The sequence below is a fragment of the Equus przewalskii genome, chromosome 14, assembly GCF_037783145.1.
Source record: "Equus przewalskii isolate Varuska chromosome 14, EquPr2, whole genome shotgun sequence".
NCBI classification, from domain to species: Eukaryota; Metazoa; Chordata; class Mammalia; order Perissodactyla; family Equidae; genus Equus; species Equus przewalskii.
In genome coordinates this window covers 65,462,622-65,482,701 of record NC_091844.1, presented here as the reverse complement: position 1 = coordinate 65,482,701, position 20,080 = coordinate 65,462,622, and the positions used below count along the sequence as shown (strand labels likewise).

Sequence of the window (20,080 nt, the reverse complement as noted above, 5' to 3'; positions counted from 1 at the left end):
GTATTAGCAAAAAAGATAGACAAATAGATCAATGGAGAAGAGTAGAGAACCCAGAAATAGATCAAAACATATATGGTCAATTTTTGACAAAGTTTCCAAGGCAATTCAATGGGGATAGAAGCGTCTTTCAAAAAATGATGCTGGATCAACAGGATATCCATATGGAAACAAACAAACAAACATGAACCTTACTTCATACCATACTTAAAAATCAAGTTAAAAAGATCACAAACCTAAAGGTAAAACTTAAAATTATAACACTTACAGAAGAAAACATTGGAGGAAATATTTGTAAACTTGGGGTAAGTAAATGTGTCTTTGATAGAACACAAAAAATAGGAGCCTTACAAGAAAAAACAAAAGGATAAATTAAACATTAAAAGCTTGAACGACATCATTAAGAAAACAAAAATGCAAACCACAGACCGGGAGAAAATATTAGTAACATACATATCAGGCAAAAGACTTGTATCCAAAGTATATAAAGAACTCTTATAAATCAATAAGAGAAAGATAACGCATTAAAAAATGGTCAAAAGATTTGAATGGCTACTTTACCAAAAAAAAACAAAAGGCAATAACCAACATGAAAAAATTTTCCCCATCTTGTTGTCAGTGAAATGCAAATTAATACCACAATGAGATACCACCACACACCCATTAAAAAGGCTAAAATTAAAAAAAAAACTGAGCAAACTAAGTGCTGGTGAGGAGATGGAAGACCTGGAACTTTCATAGACTATTGACGAACATGTGAAATGGTATGACTACTTAGTGGAATTTCTGGGTTTAGAATATGAATATATTCAGCTTCATTAAATATGCCAAATTATTTTCCTAGGGTGTACCAATTTGTAATCCCATCAGCAATGTGAAAGAGCTCCCATTGCTCTATCTCCTCACTAATGCTTCATATTTGCAGGCTTCTTATTTGTGCCCATCTGGTGGGAGTAAGATGGTAACACTTTGAAGTCTTAATTTATGTTGCCCTGATCACTGACTGGTAAGACTGAGCATCTTTCAGCATGTTTAGTCTTCATTTATATTCCCTCTGGTGTGAAATGAATATTCATATGTCCATTTGTCTATTGCGTCGTCTTTGTCTTATTGATTTGTAGGAATTCTTTACTTACGCTGGATATTCATCTTTTGTTGGTCAAATCTGTTGTTGCAAACATCTTCTCCCAGTTGGTGGCTTATCTTTTTCTTCCTTTACAGTGTCTTTTGAAGAACACAGATATTCTTTACTTTATACAAATACAAATGTGTTATGAATATTTGCTTACAAGTTTATTTTTTATAAATTGAGCCAAATGTTATTAATTCTTATGGGAACTTAATGTAAGAAACTTTGTGAGAGATTCTCTTTTTAAAACTGGAACTTTATTTGCAATTAACACATTCATTTCCCCAAAGCACTGATTTTTAAAATTTTTTATAGCTTCACAATAATATTTTTAAGATGCATGATATTCATAGCAAAATTCAGAAATAAACTTGCAAAGAAACACTTTGAGTACTTAGGAAATAATGCTCGTGTTTCTGGAAGCAAATAGAGCCTTACCAAAACGAATTACCTAACTTTTTCTCTCTCTCTTTTTTTTTTTGTTTTCCAAAAATAGAGTTCCTACGTTGAAGGAACAGGAGACTGCCATGTTATATATATATATATATATATATATATATATATATATATATGGTCATATGTGTTGCACTATATATATATATAAATATACACGCTATCTTGATTTTTAAAAGTATTTGGTAAAATCTCCCTTTAGTCGCCTTCTACAAGATGGTGAAACCAGACCAGGCTGCTAGACGAGGTAAGTTGTATCCTACAGTATGCACAGCACAGAGGAATAGTGCAGCATCACACAGTGGAGGATTGTAAATAGAATTCCCTTTGAACCAGAGATTGTGGATGAATGATTCTGTATAATCTTGGAATCATTGCACTGTAACAGTCACAGAACTCTGTTCCTCGTCGTGTCCTGTTTAGCGTGTTTATCTTGGTCCTGGATGAAGATGTTGAAATGAAAATGAAGACACTTTTCAACTCTTTCATCCTTTTTAATGATGGAAAGAAAGAAAGAACAACCAACCAAGCAGATGGCAGAATCGAAATTCTAAGAGACCTCAAAACCAAGATGATGGAATTTAACGAAGGAAACTGCAAATATGTCTTCACATTTAAAAGTTAACTGTGCAAGTAAATAGTGAGTGGGACCTGCCTTGGCTCAATTTCAGTTCGAAAATATTTTGTATGGCTTACTCGAATTCCTGTTTTAAATGAGGCAATGCGGTAAAAGATTTGACGCAATCTGAACTGCTGTGACAGAAGTAAGGCATTGCTCCCGAAGGGACAGCTCTAGGCCCCTGTAAAGCTGCTCTTGACCCCACATGGACATGTAGTCCGCTATGTTCAGTTCTGGGGGCTGCATTTCAGGAGGAACATCAACACTCTCAGTGGTATCCAAAGGAAGGTGTGAGAGTAACGTAGAGAACCTGGCCAGGGAGGAAGCTGTCTGCTTGCAAGCAGGGTTTCCTGGCATGGAGTTACACCCACCTGGAAAAGGTGGTGACATTGCCACAAACATCCCATCAGCTAAACACACAGGAACCTAGAATCACTTCCTGGGAAGCTGGAGATCTAGAAATGCTTACTGGGAGAAAGACTGAAGAACTTACAGCGACCGTCAGACCCAGCCCTGCAGTCCTGGTCCCCAGCCCTCCAGAAAAACCCTGTCCGTGAGAGCAGAGATGTAACCACCACTGGTCCCACAACTGGGCTCCCCCTTGCTACTCTCTGATCCCCAAGGTTATGCTCTCATTTGGAAAACTGGGCTTGGCCTTGTCCCTTAAAAATAAAAAAAACGTCATGGAATGGTGGTCAAGAACATGTGGAAGTTGGTTGCTTGGTGTGAATCCAGACGTTGCTTGGTGACTGAACGGCCTTGAGTAAGGCCCTTAATATCTCGGAGCCTCCTTCCTTACACATAAAATGGGTTGGAGGCGATGATAATAAAACCAGCCTCATAGCACTAGGTGGGTATTAAATGAGAAGATTCTTGTGAATGGCTTGGCATAGGGCATAGTAAAAATCATGTGGTAGGTCTTGTGAACATCACCCTGTCAGGATCTCCCCAGGTGCCACTGCCCTGGCCCTGAACTTGAGCCCAGGGGCCAGGGCCCTGTAACAGGTGGTGGGCACCCTAGGCATTGGCCAGTCACCTCCCAGACTTCCAAGAGCAGGTCTCTCTAGACCCCAGAGCTGTGTCCAATATCGTAGCCACTAGCCACATGTGGCTATTGAGCACTTGAAATGTGCCAAGTGTGACTAAGGAAGTGAATTTTAAATTTTATTTAATTTTAATTAATTTACATTTAAATTTAAATATCTACATGACTACCACAAATATCCAATGGCTGCCTTCTTGGACAGCACCAAAGAAAAGAGCCGCTGATGGCATGGACGACCAAACCCAGGAGGGCAGGCGTTCTCTTCAACGGAGATAGTCAAGCTGAGGTTGGATGATTATAAAAGGGGGATGCAGAAGAATTCTTGAATTGGGCAGATCCTTTCAACTTTGACCTGCTGGGGTTCTCACCACTCGATTGCTTTTCTTCTACATTGTATTTTTTCTTCACTAAACCACCCAATCCCTTTCTGCCGGTGATATCATACAACCCAACCGGGGATGGCTTCTCCCCTTGGGCCTCACAGCGACGGGTGCAGGGCTTGCCCTGGTGTCCAGGCCTCCAAGATGAGCTTAGCAACAGAGGATGATTCTGTTTGCATTTGTTTTCAATCAGCTAAGAAACAGGAAGCACCATTCAATTGTTCCCTGCCCAGGAATGATGCGCACAGCTCTCTCCTGGCTGGTGTTTTTCAGAACAATGGAAATAAATCTGATGTAATGTAGCAGAACACGACAAGGGACGGTTTTCCCTTTAACAAATACTCATTTGAAATGGTGCCCAAACCCTGTACGAGGAGCGATCCATTTCCCACAACAGTGTTCCAGCAAAACCCATTACTAATTCCACAACTCAAATTAAAACTAACAGAGCTTGAAGGCTGGGGCTGAGGCACTCTCTGCTGACAAGGAGCAGGGAAAGGTGGGGGAAGGGGCCCTCGCACTCGCATGTGTATGTGTTTAATTACACTGTTTAACACATCAAGAATAATTTAGCCACCCAAGTGGAGAAAATAAGGCACTTAACTGCTCTCGGGTGGAAAAAAGCCCCATGCAAACCTGCTTTCAGCTATATGCCACATCAGCACACCTCAGGGCTTTGAAGAGAGGAGGGAAAAGAGAAGGAGAAGGGTGGGGAGAGAGAAAGGAGAGACAGCGCAAGGGAGAGACAGGGTGGGATGGAGACAGAGAATGAGAGAATAGAGAGAGAGGGGGGAGGAAGGAGAGAGAGACAGAGCAAGAGCAGGGGAAGGAGAGAGAGAGAGAGGGAAGGAGAGCGAGGGAGAGATGCAGGCAAGCACAGAGAGGAGAAAGGAGGGAGAGAGAAAAAAAGAGAGAAGGGATAGGGAGGGAGGGAGAAAGAAAGAAAAACGGTATTTTGTGCACATACAAATCTACTGTGAGTCAGGAGAACTGTCTCCCCTGACTCATAGAAACAGTCAGTGACTATTTCTCAAGGAGGGCTTGTATGAGGTGGTGGAAGGGTGAGAATGAAGATAAATTTTGGATTTCTATTTTTATTTTTTTTGCTGAGGAAGATTATCACTGAGCTAACATCTGTGCCAATCTTCCTGTATTTTGTATGTGGGTTGCCACCACAGCATGGCTGATGAGTGGAGTAGGTGTGAGCCTGGGATCTGAACCTGTGAATCTAGGTCACCAAAGCAGAGTGCAGGGAACTTAACCACTATACCATGGGGCCAACCCCAAATTTTAGATTTTTTTTTTCCAGGAAGATTAGCCCTGAGCTAACACCCACCACCAATCTTCCTCTTTTTGCTGAGGAAGACTGGCCCTGAGCTAACATCCATGCCCATCTTTCTCTACTTTATATGTGGGATGCCTACCACAGCATGGCTTGACAAGCAGTACATATGTCCATATGCTGGATACAAACTGGTGAACCCTGGGCCACCAAAGTGGAGTACGTGAACTTAACCACAACGCCACCAGGCTGGGCCCCAAATTTTGGATTTTTAAATGAAACTTAACCCCTGGGCCAGTGCTTTCCCTGAGCTACTCCCCCACTTCAGGGTCATTCCAGCGTGTTTCCATGTCTTTGTGGCCTGAAAACCATGAGTGGGGTTTGGGATCCCTAGAAAGGCAGGCCTTGGAGGAAGCCTATGCAGGGCTTACTTTGCAGAAGGGGAAACTGAGGCTTAAGATCAAATAGGAGAAATTGGACAGTGCTTGGAGTAGACTCCTCTCCAGTGCCCAGCTTCAAGGCTGAAGATCCGACCTGCAAGGAAAGCATCTCACTGCCCCTGGAAGGGGGCACCTTACTGTTTGTTTAATTAGGGCTGAGAGGGGTCGGAGAAAATCTCATATCCATCAAGGACCATGGGAGAGGGAGAAACGAAAGAAGCCTCTCGCCATGGCTTCAGATTTAGAAAGCTACAAAGCTCCCCAGATCTGGAACAGGTGCCAGAGAGGGAAGTGCTGAGAATAGAACTATCTGTTGCCTGCCAGTGACTCTGGGTTCAGGATCGAGGCTGACTGCCAAGGAGATGAACAGCCTGGCAGGAGAGAGGCAGGAGGCAGAAGCTACTTTCCGTGGCCCATAGACAGGACAACCCCATCCTCCTCTCTCCCCAGTCACCTTGCCATGTGGACCCAGCCTTTTCGGGAACTCACAGCCTAAGGGAGCTCAGAGGCCTCAGCTGATGGGTCAGTCCTTCTCAGGAGGCCCTGCAGGGTAACAGACAGAACAAGTGCCCGATGGACAGGAGTCTGTGCAGCTCCACTAAGACTGTGAGCTGTGGGCAAGCCGGTCCACTCCTCTTGCCTCAGTTTCCCCATTTGGAACTCCAAGAAGGTTGGACTTACTCTTTCAAGTGATTTCCAACTGTACCATTCTGTGTTTCTGGAACTGAGAATGCAGGTTCTTAGGTACCCTAAATGACACTGTTGGGCAGACAATGAAACAGGGACCCACCGAATATATCATTCGTTTCAGTTAAGTTTAGGTTTGTCATATGCAAACAGAAAAAAGAAACATGTCTTTGCATGAAAGGATCCTCCTTCCCATTCCAAAAATTCTTTGATATATATCATTCAATTATGAAAGAGGGCTAGAAAGTTCCTGAGTCGACTGTCAGTGTATTCTGAGGACAAGGTGGGACATTCTTTCTGGATTCTGTAACTGTACATGTCCCGGAAATGCTGTGTAATATTTGATATGATCTCGGATTTCTGGGCATGGATTTCTTTTTTCATCCTTGAAGAGAGAATGTACTTCCTACTTAGCTAGCTCAAGGCCCCTCTTAGGCAAATTAGGAGGATTTAGGAAGTTGGGCTGTCATGTGTCAAATTACAATCTGGGTCTAAGAGCTCCCATTTCAGACCCACGCTCCTCAGCAGGCCCAGGCTCCAGACTGCTCACTGCCCAGAGGCCTGAACCAGAGGGGCTCAGCCAAACCCTGAGCGTATTTCGTATTGGGTTCAGAGCCTTGTGTTCTTTGGAAGTGGATACCACATTTAGATAATTGATTCATTGTTAAAGGATTTCCACTTGGCCTATCTTAGGCTTTCAATGAAGTGAGACAAAGAGAAAGTGAATGAGACAATGACAGAGTGACAGAGAGACTCAGACAGAGTGAAGCAGAGAGACAGAGACAGCTGGTTAGTGGAGATGGAGATCTGGAGGAAGTCAGTGGGAGGAATGAGAGGCCCAAGATGGAGGGGAGGGAAAAATCCACTAAAGAAAGCATCCTCACACCGTTCCAGCATCCCACAGTGCAGAACTAGTGTCCAAATGTCACCGTGCTTTCCTCTCCCTCAGATGTGAGCACTCACGGTCCACCTGGAACACAGACGTGCAGTGGCTGCCACTCCCTGATGAGGTCCCTCCTTCTAAGCCAGATCATATGGTGAGATCCAGGGCTCTGCCTCTGGCCACACACAGTGGAGAGAAAAGGAGAGGGAAGGCAGCATTTGGACCTCTAGCCCTGTTACCTTGGGCGTCCCAGTCTGTGCACAGCTATTTCCAGGCATCTCAGGCCTGTGGCAGCCACAGAGGTGAGTGGGCAGAGCCCTGGACTTGGAACCTCCCCACCCTGGTGTGGAGGTGACAGGGGTGGGGAGAGAGGTCCAGTAGCACCACCAGCCAAGCACTCTGGCTCAAGAAGACTCCTTCTCCCACTAGCTCGGGTCCCCATGACAGTGGTACAGAAAGCCCAGGCCAAGCTACTCGCTCTGAGACTTTTCTGAAAGTAATCTTAATCCAGGGGGATGGGGTCCCGCTTGTAGGGTGGGCCAGCAGAGGGGAAAAGTCTTTTGAAAACAAGAGCTTTCTATATTAAATGTCAAAAAGCATCATGAAAGAGAACGAACTTAGAACACAAGTGTGTGTGTGTGTGTGTGTGTGTGTGTGTAAATGTGTGTTTGAGTGGGTGGGTGATGCAGAGAAAAGCACGCCGAGGGGGGCTTTAAGTCTCTGAGGGCTCCCGCTATCCTTCCTTCATTGTTTCCCATCCCCACTTCTAAAAAATCCAAGAAGACCAGAGCATTTGAAGGTGGAGGCTGGGGTAAGAAGGAGAGACAGTCGAGAGAGGAACAGAAATGGCCTAGAGCCTGCTTGTGAGGGGGCATGAGGCAAGCGGTGGGAGGGACAGGCCAGTGGGGAGAACGACCGTGCCTGCAGAGCCTTAGCCTGAGATGTGGTGGAGACCTCTAGCTCCCGCCTGCTGCCTGGGCCACATGCCAGGACAGGTGAGGCCGGCAGGGGCCATGGGGGAGTCCAGTGCCTCTCTTGAGACAGTGACCCGGTTGAAGGGAGAAGACAGGGTTCGCGAACAGTGTCAGAGGAAGACACGGGCGCTGGATCAGGACAGCCTCTGAGTTGATGGAATGTGCCTGAGGTGGCCCGCAGGCCAGAGAAGTAGGCACCAGCCCATCTTGAATGCCTCTGCCCTGAACTTCTCCCCCAGGCAACGCCATCTGACAGTTTCTTTAGTTCCTGAAAGGAAGCTGGAGATTTTGGAGAGGGAGCTAAATGCTGTCGCTCAGCTGGTTGGCAGCCACTTCTGGTTAAGGATTAGACTGGGGAGAGGACAGAATGTTGGGCTAAGAGAACCAGGGAAAGGACCTCTCCTACCTCAGCTGCTTGAAAACGAGTTGGATCCAGATGGTGGTCACTGGCTGCATCTCCTGAAGGAAGGAGTGTGGTCAGTTCTGATGGACACAAGCACCTCAGGGTCTCTGGTGCACAGGCTGCGGTGGGGTCTGGCTCAGGTCTCTGAGCTGCATGGGAGGTCCTGGTCATGCCTGATCCACAGGCCTGAGAGATGGGCCTGGCTGGGCTGACCCTGCAGGTGATCAGAGGCAGAGTACTGCCTGAGGGACCATCCTTTCAGAGAGAAATCAGAGGTTCTGGCCACTCTCAGTTTTAAAGGTCCCTTGTGGCTGATTTGGCAGAATAAGAGTGTTAACCCGGGAGCCCTGGCTGTCTTCCAGACCAGGGACTCAGAGGTAGCCCATTGCTGGGGCTTTACATTAGGACACGATATGTCTCAACTTTCGTACAATTCTACCAGAGGCAGCGGCCATGGGGCAAGCCTTCATTTCCACAACCCTATGCCATCTCTTAAAAATTTATATGTGTTTATTAGCTAACCAGATCATCTCTGAGGTTATGCAGGAGCTGGAAGAGAAGACCGTCAGCTGACTTTCAACATGAGCATCATAGATTACAAAGGGCTGGAAGACCTCTTAGGGATCACCTTGTTCAAATATCTTAATTATTAAGATGAGGAAACATTTGGCTGAGCTTTCCTGGTTGTCTATTGAAAGAACCGGCTTTGCAGATGGGGAAGCACGCCTGGCTTCACATTATATTATAGAATTTTTTTTTTAATACTATTAACTTAAACTGTAAACTTTATTGAAATTTCATCAGTTTTTCTGCTTATGTCCTTTTTTTTTTTTTTGGAGGAAGATTAGCCCTGAGCTAACTACTGCTAATTCTCCTCTTTTTGCTGAGGAAGACTGGCCCTGAGCTAACATGCATGCCCATCTTCCTCTACTTTATACGTGGGACACCTACCACAGCATGGCTTTTGCTAAGCGGTGCCACGTCCGCGCCTGGGATCCGGACCGGGGTACCCCGGGCCGCCAAGAAGCGGAACATGAACACTTAACTGCTGCACCACCAGGCCGGCACCCTATATTGCAGAATTTTTTATTTAAAAAGGTTATACAAAGCAAAAAGTAGTGCATGGTAGAAAAGAGTCCCCTGAGAATTCAGGGACCAAGACAGAAAGAGAGATGGAACCCAGGCTCGCCAGAGTCCAGAGCACTGGCCCCAACGAGTATTCAGTATGAGAAGTGCTGGCACAGTTAGTTGCATTAGTTTCTTTGTCTTGGCCTTCTCGGACCCTTTATATGCAAATCTGAATCATGACTCTCTAAGGGGGGTAGGGAGGAGGAAACATTTACCCAAGTGTTTGATCATAGACATTTTACATCAAGGAGCTCCCACCCCTCCCAGCACTAGTGTTCTATGCACCGTGCTTTAGGAAACACTTGTTCAAGAGACAGAGTCCCAAGGGTGGTAGAAAATCAACCTTCTTTTCTCAATTCTGCTCTAGTCTTTTGCATGGCTTCGGGCTTTCTTACCATCTGTCAATGGCATACTCTGCCGTAAAAGGTTTGAGAGAGGAAGGATGCACTCAGTCTGACCTTTTATAAACATTGAGGAGAGAGGGGCTGGACCCGTCACCCTGAGGACCTCATCATGGTTGTCTCTTGGGAGAAAGAGGTGACTCCTTAAGATCAGGGAACATTAGTGCCTTGCATAGTGTCCAGCAAATATTAATAACAATAATTTGATTTGTATCAGACAAATCTTATGTACTGTCTCAGGTTCTTTTGGTGTTGCCTGTCTCTGTAATTCTTAGCCCTTTTTGGCCACAGACAAAGAAGTAGCTTTTTTGACTACTTCTGGACTCAGATGAGGTGCCTAGCCTCAAGGAATAGGAACTGGATTTCCCAGTGCTGCCAAAGGGGCCAGACGGTTCTGGAGAGTTAATCTCCCATGGAACAAACTTTACCCTCGCCTTTCTTAAAGTCTACCCTCAGACAACTCATATCAGAAATACCCAGTTTTCAGAGCTACTGAATACATATCTCTGGGAGTGGAGACTCAGAATCTACACAATGATGACACTCTGGGGAAATTCCTATGCTGGCTAAAGTTTGGGGCACTATCTTGGTCCCAAGTCCTGGGAGGTCACCACTCACACCCTACCTGTTTCCTAGTCAGGTACGTGGAATGGCGCGTTCCCCGAGTTAGGACTGGGCAGGTCCCACAGGCTTGGCAGCAGCAGCTTCGTGGGATGGAGCCTGGTGGAGGAGGGTGGCAGTCTCTTTGGAGAAGCGGCAGGCTGGCGTGCTGGCAGCGCTGGCATCTGCTTGCTTTCTCTCCTTAGGCTCTTCCTTATACGGGCACTCCAGGTATTGCCCCGCCTTAGTTAAACAATAACTCCAGCATGTGCCTTGGTGCCTCCTGGAGAGAGAATACTGGATTTAACTGCAAGATCTTCCCATTACCCCCCGCCCCCCAAGCCTATCTCCACCTGATCCCACTTCACTTCCTGGAGCCCGAGTTGCCTATTTCTTGGCTGCCTGGGTTGTGGCTTTTTTTCATTGTTTCCAGGTACTTCAGTTTCTTTAGTCTACTTCGGGGAATTGGTGTTTCTACAAAACCCCTCTCAGAGCGCAGAGGAAGTGCTGAGAAAAGCAACCTTCCTCCAACCTCGTTCTCAAGCCGGGCAGTGCAATTGCCATGTGTTGCACATCAAGAGCGGCCACTCAAAGTAAATCACATCACATGGTCTTTCTGCTGGAGAGAGCATCTTCTTTCCACAAATATATTGCAGAACATATTAATCCCTGGGCATGGTGAGACCTGGGGAGAGTCTCCGCATTATCCTTGCTTAATGGATCGGGGAGAAAGAGATGAGGCCTGTAAAGCAGATGCTTCCCAATTCCAGAACCCTGATGGTGTGGCTCACCCTATGTTATGAGAGAATGATAAAGTAGGTAAAGCAAGAAAAAATGTGGAAATCACAAGGAAGTCATGTGACTGGATCCATCCCCAAATTGTAATGGTTGGCAAAAGATGGGGTTTGGAACATGGAAGGAAGAAATCAGAGCCCTTGCTAAGTGTGGCTCAGACCACACTCCTGGGAGGTAGGATGGTGGTGAGGACGGATCGCTCAATGACTGGAAGTGGGTTTTAATCCCAGCTGTACAGTTTTTGGCTCTCTGACTTGGACAAATCTCTTCCCTTCTGGGTCTTAAATGACTAATCTGTAAAGTAAGGATTGTGACGCTTGCTTCATCTCCCTCATATGTATTTACTGGAATGCCTGAACCCTAAGGAACATGATCTGAGAGAATTTCCACTATAAATACAGTAAACAATAAGCATACTATTGTATAAATGTAATTTATTAAAAATATACGTATATTTGTGGTGTGTGCCCAAAATGATTTTACTAATAGGATACACAATCAAAAATGTTTGAAAGCCATAGTTTCAGAAAATAATGGTGTGAAAATACTTTAGAAAGCCCTACCCACGTAAGTCTATCTTGAGATAGTGCCTAAAGAAAAATAATTGGGAGTTTTCCTATTTACTGATGCTGATTTTGACTCCTCCCATTTCATAAAATACTTTTTTCCCTCAGAGCAGGAGTGTTGCCCCAGAGCAGATTTGGGGAGTGTTGAGTTAAGAAGGGAAGTCGCTCCCCGGGATGTGTTCCTAGTGCCAAGAGACAAGAGGCTTTGGGTGACAGTTGTGCCGTAAGATCGGCTTACGTGAGGGACCCTGGGACGAAGAGCTGTTCACAAACCCAAGGGGCTATTTTCTTTCTGGGCTTCATTGGCTCTTTGATGTTCTCCCTCCTCATTCATATGTGCTCTTTAGATGCCAACTCTTGCTGCTTTGTGTTTTCCAGAGAATTCTAGCCTGAGACTATAAACTGAGTAACCTCTAGCCATAATTTTCTGGCTGGACTTCCTCCAGGTCTGAAGGGAGTGAGGTGTGCCCCTCAAATCCTTCCCACTCTGGGCAGTTCGCATCTGCTCTGAAATGCAGCCTGTTGGTGCCCACATGGGATCCAGTCTCTGTTTCACTGAGGCTTGATTGCCTTCATGCCTACAATAGCCACTCTGTCACAAGGCCACCAAGGCCTCCACTATCACTGTCACGTGCATAGACCCTGCTGTGGTCACTCAAGCCTGGGCCACCAGGGCTGTGCCTCAAGTGCCCACTGGATGTAGAAAATGCAGTCATCACCACAGTGCTGCGTCACCCCGCCCTTCTTTTGCCAGTGTCATGGCCATCCCCTGAGGCTGCCACCTGCACCCAGAGGTTGACACTTCATTCTCTCAGGGTCCTACAGAAACGACAGAGAAATCACTCTTTTGCAACCTCCTCTGAACCAGAAGAAAATCTGAGACAGACTGGGCTCAGGGTCCCCGCCCTCCCTTATGAACCTAGGCTACGGTCCTGGAACCAGTCTTGGCCACAGTGAGTCTAGCTTCCCTTGGGATGATTTCTTTCTCAGGAGACTCTGCTCACTCACTTAATATATTCCTGAGTGCTCCTCCCGTGCCAACCTCTAGCAATGCCTCAAAACACCAGATCCTGGAGACACAACTCTTCCTCGCTCCCTCCCTCCCTTCTTTTTCTCACTTTCTTCCTTCTACTCCTCTATCCTTTCTCTCTGCCTGCTTCCCTCTCTCTCCCTTCCATCATTCCTTTACAAATTGTCTCACGGTGGCCACCTATTCCAGGCACTGTGCTGGGCCTGGGAGACTCAGCCACAGACCCAGTAGACACAGCAAGCCCTGGTTGCTTAGAGGTTTGTGAGAAAGACACACACGAAGCCAATGACCAAAAAAACAGCTGGATCATTTCACTTGTAGTCAGTGCTGGGGAGGTGATTTACAGGTCTATGAGAGCCTAAAACAGGGAAACTTCAGCTCGACTGAGGAGTCATGGGAGGCACCAATGAGGAGTGACAGATAGGGGGAGCCCAGAAAGAGAAGAGGGTAGTGGAGGTGGTCCAGGCAGAGGTGAGAGTGCTGAGAAAGCACAAATCCCAAGTGGACGGCTTGACGAATTTTCAACAAGTGAAACCCAAGTTCCCAGCACCCCAAGTAAGACACAGAACATTATAGGTACCCCAAATCTCCCTTTCAACCCCTTCCCCTCAAGGTGCCCCCCAAGGCAAACTATCCCCCATCCTGTTCATTTTGATAAGCTCCATCTTCTTCTTCCTTTATAAGAAAGCAAATCCAGTGTTGATTTAGGGGATTAAACCAAATGTCCCTGCAAAATATGACAAAGGGGACTATTGTGGTGGGGCAAACCAGTATTCAGAGTGTTTGCCACGTAATAAATGGATCATCTAACAGATTTTATGTATTTTTACATTTTCCAGTGGGTAAAAAAGCAAAGTCAACAAAGTTCTGTGATTTTCACGACTGCCAAAAAGCAAGAAGAGACTGGAAGCTTGCCCAGCTTGAGTTTTCTGTGCTGTGGGTTGTGTTCTGGATGGATTATGAACCACCTGAGTCATGTCCTTAGACTTAGAGCAAGAGGTGACAAATCAACACTACCTTCAAGAGAAGCCACGTAAACACTCAAGTTTCCAAATCAAAGTGTCCTGGCCCTACCACTTCCTTATTGTGGAATTTTGGACCAGCTACTTAACTCTAAGCCTGTTTCCTCAACTTCAAAATGGTGATAATAATAGAATCTGACTCATCAGGTGTCAAGAGAATGAAAAAAGCAAAGGCAGGTTAGTTTCCTGATACTAAGTCTGGTAGATAGTAACTATTTAATAAATGGTGGCTATTATTTAGTACAACCAGACATAGTGCCTGGCCGGTGGAAGTTTAGGAGAACCAGGTCAGGAGAGAGGCTGGGACTTCTAAGGTGGAAGCTGTGGACTCTTATGGGAAGGATAAAGGTGATAACCCAGGGGAGGGAAGTAGAGCCTGACACTGACCAAGAGAAAGCCTGGAGGAGGAAAAGGAACTCATTTTCATTTGTTTCTTAAAGTTCTGTTTCAATAAGTAAGTTTACATACTGTAAAAATTGCCTGAAGAAACCACCAGAGACTGGCTTCATATATTGGTTGCTGGTGTTGCCACATGTGCTGAACTGAGAAAGACAGAAGCATTTGGCCAAGGAGAAATGAGCTCTGCTACTAATGCGGAAAACTTAGTAATGGGTGGGTGGAAGGAAATGAACCCCTTCCCTGCCTTCTGACGTGGTGGCTGTGGTGGGAGGGGACTAGAGAAACTCAAGTCTGGCATACGCCAAGGGAGCAGGAAGGCAACCCTCCAAGAGATGTGTCTGTGTCAGGGCAAGGTTACCACGTACTTGCTCTGCCCCTTTCCATGTTCCAGCATCCCTCAGGGTAAGCTTCTTTGGTGGACACCCAGGTCCATGAAAGCACAGTCAAGGGTGATCACTGTCATTGCAGCCTGAGGAAGACCCATGGACTAGGACCATAGTTTATCCTGGGACTACTAATGGATGACAAAACAGGATATGGGACTGCATTGCTATTTCCTTCTTTGGTGTATCTCCGATAAACAAGTTCTTAGGAATTTGAGGCAAGAAAACTTAGGTCAGCCAATGCAAGTGTGTGGGTTGGGGAGGGTTGGTGTAAGCCGTACTCTCTGCTTTCATTCTTCAGCTGACCCGCAGTTCTTGTGGGAAACTCTTCCTTCTTCCTGAAAGGTGACAAATAGGGTGGGGTAGGGAGAAGTACAGATAAGAAATGCTCAAAGTTGGTGCAGAATGGCTTGAAGACAGAGCAAGGGTGTTTGGTAAACGGGTGGGGAAATGTTTCACTTGCTCAGAAAACTCAGTGACCAACCTTGGGGGTGAGCAGACCTCAGGGAGGAAAAGGCAGTGTGCCCAGGACAAAGGCTTGGCACGCAGGTTCTTGCAGGGACTGGGAATCCTCTGGACCTGGTGGCAGCACCAACCCAAGTTCACACGGGGCTCTGGTGAGATGGTTTAGTTGTGAATCAGACACCTGAAAAGAGGCTCTCAGTCCCAATGGGAGAGACCTCCAGGGACCCCCTAAGAAAATGATCTTGGAGAGCCTGGTTAAGCCAGTGCTGCTTCTCCCTGTGGATTTCTGGGCTTCTCCATCTGTCCCCCAATGTAATAAAAAAGAAAACTAATTAAAAAGGATGCCTTTGTTTATTTGAGGGGACAGAAAGAAAGGAATGTCCTGAAAAGACTGTCTCCATCTAAGCCAGTCTTTGGGGTGACAAAAGTAACTACAACAGAGCAGATAAATGATTCCCCAGAAGAAAAGAAAAGAGTAGGTGGTGGCCTTAGAGAAGGAAGAAAGGGGAAGCCTTGGGGCCTGGACTAGCAGAGGATCCGTGTGGGGCTCTTTACCGGGTTGCTAACTGCCACTGACACACTATCTACAAAGAATAATCAAAATAATTTCATTAATATGGATGCTGGCACCATTACAAAGTTACTGAGGAAGTTAAAACCGCCAAGTACTGCTGTGTATGAGGAATACACCAAGATGCCTCATAAAGACCAGACTTCAGTCAAGCTCAGAGATGCCAGTTATGATTACAAAAACCAAGATGGGTGGTCAAAGAAATGGTGTGCTTCCTTGGATAAGAAGATTCTACTGGGGAGGTGCATGCAAGTCTATTAATATCTATTTTTATCCATTTTATAAGCATACTTTCATCTTGAGAGAACAATCATTAGACAATGGACTGAGCGTGAAGATAAGTACAGTGTTCTCAGTTGCAAATTCTGTGTCTGAACAATCAAGCTTTATTCATTTCCTGTTTGCTCATCACGTTAACCTTTTATTATGTAAAACTATCAATTCAGTTGCACACTGCAAAAAATAATATTTGGGACAATTCACAAGCAGTATTTACCATTGCTGCTAAAAGGAAAAATGAACTAGAAAGAATTTGCTGGAGAGGATTCTCATGCTCTGCTCAGCTCCTCACTGGCAAGCTGATCCGGTCATCTAGAAACTTGAAGAGACTCCTACTCTAGTGTGCATCAGAAAACTAGGAGCAGGCGAGGGCTCCTTTGATGCACAGGGAGCAAAGCTTTCATTCAGTGAACTGTGCATAAGAGAAAGCTCCCTGGAAATGAGCTCTCAGTAGCAGTTCTCAAACTTAGGTGCAGCAGATTAATTGAGTGGGGGTGAGGGGTTGTAAAAATTGTGGATTCCCGGGCTTCATCCCAGAGATTCGGATGTACTAGGTTTGGGGTGGGGCTCGAGAATCCACAGGTTAGCAAGCATCCCAGGAGATAGTGCTTTGAGAATGAATTCCTGTTTACCACCCTGGTTTGCAGCTGGTCCACTACTTAGAAAGGCAGCCCCCTCATCACGTGCACGCATGAGCCCTGCCGGGACATTGCTGCTGCCAGAGGGTCCTCGGGCCTTCCCATGGTCAGGAGGTGAGGCTATGCCCTCTGTGAGCAATGCCCTGGGGCACAGGAAGTGATCTTTAGTGATAAGTCAGGGCCTGTCCACCAGGGGCAGAGTAAACTCGTAGAGTAGGTTTTAGAGGAAGCTTTCTCTGCCTGCCCACCTCTGTTAGCCAAATGATTCTTAATCTTGGCTGTGCATTAGAATCGCTTGGGAAGATTAAAAAAATGCTTATGCCCGAGCCCCACCCCAGATCAGTCAAGTCAGAATCTCAGGGTTGAGTGCGGCTGCTCTTGGCGATAATATATTTAAAAAGATCCTGAGGTGCTTCACATGTGCAGCCAGTGTTGAGAACCATGGTTCACTCTCTTACCTCCTAGGTCCCTTCTCTCCTGGCACTTCCAGGAGCTCAGTACTTGAACACCACCCTCTGGCTGCCTCAAGGCCCCAGTTCTGCCACCCCATCCAGGCCTGCTCTTTCTTAGAGCACTCTGTGCCCCCCCCCAACACACCTCTCTTCCAGGTAAAACCCTCTTCCCTCAGTGTGGTACAAGGGGAGTACACCAGTTTTCAGGAGTCTTAGAGGGAAGATGTGCGTTTTTCTATCCCCTTCATTCACAGTGTATAAATGACTAATGGTCTTGTGGTCTCGGGCAAGTCATCTAAGAAACAGTTTCTGAGAAGGAGATTTATGTGCGGAAGGTTTATTGGGGACTTTTGTGGGGATCAGTGTCTGTGAGACAATGAAGGAAGTAGTACTGGATAGAGGGAGGTACTGGATAGAAGTAACTGGATAGAGGCCGTGGCAACAAAAGTCTCAGCTGACCCCATGGGGTCATGGGCCCATGTGTGCACATCAGGTGTAGACTCTGATGGCCCTTCAGAACTGTCGCACTTTGGGGCACGGGGGCAAGTCTTTCATATCCCCTACATGGACCAGTAACTGCATGCAGTTTGCCTTTGGGAAGGGGGTGTGACCTAGGATGAGGTGGTTCTCTTCAGTCAGGGGCTGTTCAAGGCAATGCCTGGAGAGGAACTTGCCTGAGAGCCATCAGTTGTCAACATGCCCAGCATGTTCGGGGAATGACATCTGGGACTGACTATCTCAGTCCTGAACCAGGATCTACCTGTCATTCCGCATCATCCACTACACCAAACATACCCAGGGTCTTTATTTTTTGAGAGAAGCTTGCCGATGCAAATGAATATCTATTTAGTTTCCTCCAGGAAGAGAGGCTTCTCTGTGCCCTTGAGAGGCATCTTGCATGTGGTATAAAAACTTTGGATTTGGATTGGAATCCCAGCTCAGCCCCTTACTTATTTTAGGCAAGTCACCTATAATCCCTAAGCCTCCGTTAATTCGTCTTTAAAGTGGGGCTGATGATTGGGTGCCTTGCAGAGCCGCTGAGGGTTAAATGCACTGGGTGGGCGGTATCTGAGGCAATGGAGCATGCGTGAGTTGGGTTTCGTCCACCTGGGCTTTCTCTTCCCATCTCTGACCCTACAGGACACTTAGGGTGAGACTGAGCCACTTCTCTCCAACTCATGCTGCTGGTCCTGGTAGCTGAGATGCTGAGAGAACACTCAAGGGACTGTTGCCCCCATTTGGTCCTGGACTTCCTCGATTCTTAGATTTCCATTTGCCTCACTGGAGTACCAAGGAATGCCTTGACCACTTTTCCTTTAATTGGTGGCCTGGCCGGAAGGCTTGCGATTTAAGGGGAGTTTTGTAATAGTAAACAAGACCCCTCAACCTTCCTGGGGCCTGAAGAAATCCTAAAGTCAATGTGAAGGACAACTACCAGTGAGTCCAAAGAATTGACTCAGACTGGATTTTTGCTTCATCAACGGAGTTGCCAGGTTCCCAAATAGTATTCATTATGAAGTTGATTAACAACCAGGCTTAGCAAAATGCTGTGAGAATGTCACATGCAAAAAATAAGTGGGACTCAAAATAATGTATTCAATATGATTTCCACTATGTCATACAATGGCTCAGGAAAATTCTGGAAGCAAAAACGCCAAGATGTCACAATAACTGCCTCTGTATGGTAAGATTGTGGCTGATTATTTTCATGCTTTCTTTGCATGTTTTTCTATAGTTTTCATTTTTTCCACAATGAGCAGGGGGTAGGAAAAGAAAACAGAAAATGTGCTCCCACCAGAGCGAATGCACATGCCAATGTTGCCCACTGGCTTCTCCCATGGATGACCATGGGCCTGCAGAGGGAATACAAAACTGTATGTCTGTCTCACTTCCGTGGGCTCAAAACTTCTGTGTGAGGAGATGTAAGCAGAGCAGACACTTGTGCTAACAAGCGTTTGGAGTTTGGCTGCTGAGTGTTTTCGGGGAACCTCATTGTCAGCTGCAGGCTGCCTGTTGCGTGGGGTGGGTTTCCCAGCCCTCACAGGGTAATTTTATCACTAAGGACAACAGTCGTAGCTCTGCATAAGCAGCTGTCCTGGTGAGACAGAGTGGGAGACTGTGGCTCAGGTGTCAGGGCTGAGGTGGAAGTGTGAAAAGGCTGGTATACCAGATGTCTGAGGGGGTCGGGAGCTATAAGTAGCACTGAGGGGCATGTGGGGGCCCACGTAGTGGGGAGTGGGCTTTGATGTGTCCTGGTAAGTCCCATCTGTATTCAAAATATGCACCCCCTCTGATGGTCCACTGCCCCTGCAGTTCCTGTGAGACTTTTCTTGGGACCTTTGAGGACAATGTCATTTCATTATCAAGTGTTTTTCAAATGTAACCCATTATTGAGAGAATTAAGGTGGAGAGCCAGGTGCACGGAGAATGAATATCAAATGGATGGGTTTCGATGAAGGTGGAGAGAGGTTTTAAGCTGAGGAGATTTTAGAGCTGGATGACAAGATTACCTTGCCTGATCTCTTTGCTTTATAGGAAAGAAGTTGAGCCCCAGAGAGGTTAGTAATAAGCCTGGATTTGACCCCCATCTGAATCCAGTCTGAATTCTGCAACAATAGGCTGTCGGGATATGTCATGGGCTGAACCATCTGCCCCCAAATAAGATATATTGGAATTCTAACTCCCGGAACCTCAGAATGTGATCTTATTTGGAAAGATGCTGTTTACGGAGGTAATCAAGTTAAACTGAGGTTATTGGAGTGGGCCCTAATCCAGCATGACTGGTGTCCTTATTAAAGGGGAAAATTTGAACACAGAGGCAGACACGCACACACGGGGAGAACGCCATGTGAAGACTGGAGTTGCTGCTGCCCACGCCAAGGAGCTACCGGAAGCTGTGAAAGATCTTCCTCCTTGCGAGGGAGCAGGGCCCTGCTGACACCGTGATCTTAGACTTCTAGCCTCTAGAACTGCGACGAAATAAATTTCTATTTAAGCCACTCGGTTTGTGGTACTTTTATTACAGCAATCCTAGCAAATTAATACAGAAGATTTGTCAG

General features: G+C 46.2%; 1 protein-coding gene across 1 annotated transcript in view; it reads right to left on the bottom strand.

Annotated features, from left to right (window-relative positions):
• The window catches only part of CAPN13 (calpain 13), an 83,656-nt gene extending 73,038 nt beyond the window's left edge, over positions 1 to 10,618 (bottom strand). The window contains exon 1 of the mRNA XM_008514755.2: positions 10,447 to 10,618. The gene's annotated coding sequence lies outside the window, so the exon portion shown is untranslated. The remainder of the gene's footprint in view (positions 1 to 10,446) is intronic.
• Between the last annotated feature and the right edge of the window lie 9,462 nt (positions 10,619 to 20,080).